Genomic DNA, 4752 nt, shown 5'->3' on the forward strand with positions numbered 1-4752 from the left:
TAAGCTTTAATGAAGCAATAATAGAGAATATGCATACATGTTGTACAATTCCTTCTTGAGTTACTTGGGACACAAGGCTCATTTGGACATGTAGTTTGAGACAGAATGCTAAAGGGACATAATCTTAAAGCTTGATCTTGTATTATGTGCAAGTGGGGATCAGCAAATAAGGGTTCCTGGGCCAAATGTGGCCCACTGCCAGTTTTTGTAAATAAAGGTTTACTGGAAAATACCCACACTCATCCACGTACTGTCTATGGCTGCTTTCACTCAACAGTGGCACAGTTGTGTAGTTGGAAGAGAGACGGCATAGCTCACAAAGCTTAAAATATTAACTACCTGGGCCTTTAGAGGAAAACTTTGCCAATCTCTGTATGAGATCACCAAATGGCATGATCGCCATCATACTATGTCAGCCTTTGTCTAAATGTCTTCAGTGAATTACAATTCAATGTTAGTCCCCCAGCATGTAAAAATGGTTTCTATAATAAATATCCATGTCTACCAAATTTCTACATATGAAAAACATCTTTTCAAATGATGATAATTTAGCCTTTCTGCCCGTGGATGCCACCAAGGAAGCGTCATTAAAGTCTCCCTCCCCCCACCAGCATGTCTAAGCCAGAGTCCCCCAAAGAGCCTGAACAGCTGCAAAAGCTCTTCCTTGGAAGTTCGAGCTTTGAAACAACTGATGAGAGTCTGAGGGGCCGTTCTCAGCAATGGGGAACGCTCACGGACTGTGTGGTAATGAGAGATCTGGGTTGGTCCCGTAAGCCACTGTGGAAGAGGTGGATGCAGCCATGAATGCAAGGCCACACAAGGTGGATGGGAGAGGTGTGGAACCAAAGAGGGCTGCCTCAGGTAAGGATTCTCAAAGGCCTGTTTGCCCACTTAACTGTGAAAAATATTTCTGTTGGTGGCATTAAAGAAGACACCGAAGAACATCATCTGAGAGATTATTTTGAACAGTATGGGGAAATTGAAGTGGTTGAAATTAGGACTGAGGCAGTGGCAAGAAGAGAGGTTTTGCTTTTGTAACATTTGATGACCATGACTATACACAAGAATGCCTTTCAGAAATACCAGATTGTCCTGAAAGGCTCCACCAAAAAAACTGACAGAACTGATAGATGAATTCAGCAAAGTCGCAGGATATAAAATCAACATAAAGAAATTGATTGCATTTCTATACACCAATAATGAAATAGCAGAAAGAGAAATCAAGGAATCAATCCCATCTACAATTGCACAAAAAACCATAAAATACATAAGGAATAAAGCTAACTAAAGAAATAAAAGATCTGTATGCTGAAAACTATAGAAAGCTTATGAAAGAAAGTGAAGGAGACATACAGAAATGGAAAAACAGTCCATGCTCGTGGATTGGAAGAAAAAACATTGCTAAAATGTCAATACTGCCCAAAGCAATCTACACATTCAGTATAATCTCTATCAAAATAACACCAGCATTCTTTACAGAGCTAGAACCAATAGTTTTAAATTTTTTTCGGGACCAGAAAAGACCCCGAATAGCCAAAGCAATCCTGAAAAAGAAAACCAAAGCTGGAGGCATCACAATTCCAGACTTCAAGCTGTGTTACAAAGCTGTAATCAACAAGACAGTATGGTACTAGCACAAAAACAGACACAAACATCAGCAGAACAGAAGAGAGAACCCAGAAATAGACCCACAAATGTATAGCCAACCAGTTTTAAAGGAAGAAAGAGCATCCAATGGAAAGAACACAGTCTTTTCAGCAAATGATGCTGGGAAAACAGGATGGCGACATGTGGAAGAATGAACCTGGACCACTTTCTCACACCATACACAAAAATAAACTCAAAATGGATGCAAGAGCTAAACGTGAGATAGCAAACTATCAAATTCCTAGAGGAGAACACAGGCAACAACCTCTTCGACCTTGGCCGCAGCAACTTACCAGACATGTCTCCAGAGGCAAGGGAAATAAAAGTAAAAATGAACCAATGTTGACCTTGTGAAGAAAAAAGCTTCTGTACAGGGAAGGAAACAATTGACAAAACTAAGTGCAATCTGCAGAATAGGAAAATATATTTGCAAATGACATACTGGATAAAGGGTTACTATGTAAAATCTATAAAGAAATTAGCAAACTCAACACTCAACAAACAAATAATCCAGTGGAGAAATGGGTAAAAGACACAAACACTTTTCCAAAGAAGACATCCAGATGGCTAACAGACATATGAAAAGATGCTCAACATCACTCATCCTCAGGAAAATCCAAATCAAAACCACAAAAAGATACCACCTCACAACTGTCAGAATGGCTAAAAGTAACAACTCAGGAAACAACAGATGTTGGTGAGGATGGAGAGAAAGGGGAACACTTTTGCACTGCTGGTGGGAAGGCAAACTGGTGTAGCCACTCTGGAAAACAGTATGGAGGTTCCTCAAAAAATTAAAAATAGAGCTACCTTATGATCCAGCAATTGCACTACTAGGTATTTATCCAAAGGATACAAATGCTGATTTGAAGGGGCACATGCACCCTACTGTTTATAACAGCATTGTCCACAATAGCCATATTATGGGAAGAACCCAAATGCCCATCAACTGATGAATGGATAAAGAAGATGTGGTTTATATTTACACAATGAAATATTACTCAGTGATCAAAAAGAATGAAATCTAGCCATTTGCGACAACATGGATGGAACTAGAGTGTATTATGCTAAGTGAAATAAGACAGAGGAGATAAATATCATATGATCTCATTCATATGTGGTATTTAAGAAACAAAACAGATGAACATAGGAGAAGCGAAGGAAAAATAAGATAAAAACAGAAGGAGGCAAACCATAAGAGACTCAAATACAGAGAATTAACTAAAGGTTACTAAAGGGAGTGTTGGGTGGCAGGATGGGCTGTATGGGTGATGGGCATTAAGGAGGGCACTTGTTGGCATGAGCACTGTGTATTATATGTAAGTGATGAATCACTAAATTCTACTCCTTAAACTATTATTACACTATATGTTAACTAACTTGGATTTAAATAAAATTAAAAACAACAACAACAACAATACCCTAAAATACCAGATTGTAAATGGCCACAACTATGACGTAAGGAAAGCCCTATCTAAGCAACAGATGGCTAGTGCTCCATCCAGTCAAAGAGGTCAGAGTGGTTCTGGAAACTTTGGTGGTGGTCATGGAGGTGGTTTTGGTGGGAATGACAACCTTGGTCATGGAGGAAATTTCAGTGGGCAAGGTGGCTTTGGTAGCAGTTGAGTTGGTGGTGGATATGGCAACAACACGGACAGCTATGATCGATTTGGTAATGATGGAAGCAACTTTGGAGGTGGTGGAAGCTAATAATGACTTTGACGATTATAGCAATCACTCTTCAAATTCTGGACCCATGAGAGGAGGAAATTTTGGAGGCAGAATCCCTGGCCCCTATGGTGACGGAGGCCAATACTTTGCCAAGCCACGTAACCAGGTGGCTATGCAGTTCCAGGAGCAGCAGTAGCTATGGAAGTGGTAGAAGGTTTTAATTACTGTCAGGAAACAAAGCTTAGCAGGAGAGAAGAGCCAGAGAAGTGACAGGGAAGCTACAGGTTACAACACTTTTGTGAACTCAGCCAAGCACAGTGGGGGCAGGGCCTAATTGCTACAAAGAAGACATGTTTTAGACAATACTCATGTTCATGGGCAGAAAACTCAAGGACTGTATTCATGACTAATTGTACAACAGGTTATTTTAGTTTCCATTCTGTGAAAAGTGTAAAGCATTCCAACAAAGCGCTTTAATATAGATTTTTTTTCACTCATGCTGTTGATTGCTAGATGGAATAGTCTGATCACAACACTGTGTCTTTTTATAAATCAATCAATCAATAAAATTAGCCTCAAATGCAGTTCAGCTTCAAGGATTCCATGAAACTAACTAGATTTCTACAAAACCAAAGATTAAGTAAGGCAATATTCATTTGATACCTAGCATTTCTCACTAAAGAACTCAGTTCAGAAACTCCTCCATCAGATCATGAAAGGAAAAAGACTGCCTTTGCAAATGAGCTCATTCTTTGACTTTTTAAGAGGAAAACAACCAATGTACTCTTCAATTTCCTCTCTTCCTTGGCTACTAGTACAGTCATAGCTTTGTTTAGGACTCACCTAAAGTAATTTCCAACGACTCCCATGCAACACCAGCTCTAAATGATTGTGTATTCTGCTTTCATTTGTCAATGTCTTATTTTGATATTACATTGACTCTATTCCTTTTTTGAAGGGAGGAAGTTTATAAATCATTCATCTTTGTCCAGTACTCCTTCTAACAACAGAATGGTATAGGGAAAGTACACGGGTTTGGTGTCAGCCAGGCCAGGGTTCAAATCTTAGCTCTGCCCTTACTAGCACAGGGCCCTTAGACAATTTATTCAAGCTCTCTGAGCCTCAGTTTCTTCATGAATAAACCAATACAATAATAATTATCTTGCAAGGTTGCCAGGAGATTTAGAATGTTACACACAGTGACTTTGAGATTATATTATACCATACATTCCTACTTAGTGTGTTTATAATATTAAATATTTATTCATTTTTACTTAAAACATCTAGAATTTGAGAGAGCTCTGAAAGGGGATCACATACCCACTCACTTACTCCAGCATAATGTTAGAGAACTTTCTCACAGCATCTTTGACAATAAAATGATGTCAGCATCATATTAAAAATTATAAAAAATAAAACTATTCCTATTTAATA

General features: G+C 38.8%; 1 pseudogene; it reads left to right on the forward strand.

Annotated features, from left to right (window-relative positions):
* Positions 1-612: 612 nt before the first annotated feature.
* On the forward strand, positions 613-3848 carry LOC123607595 (annotated as a pseudogene).
* Positions 3849-4752: the final 904 nt, after the last annotated feature.

Source organism: Leopardus geoffroyi, chromosome A2 (assembly GCF_018350155.1).
Source record: "Leopardus geoffroyi isolate Oge1 chromosome A2, O.geoffroyi_Oge1_pat1.0, whole genome shotgun sequence".
In the NCBI taxonomy this organism is placed as follows: domain Eukaryota; kingdom Metazoa; phylum Chordata; class Mammalia; order Carnivora; family Felidae; genus Leopardus; species Leopardus geoffroyi.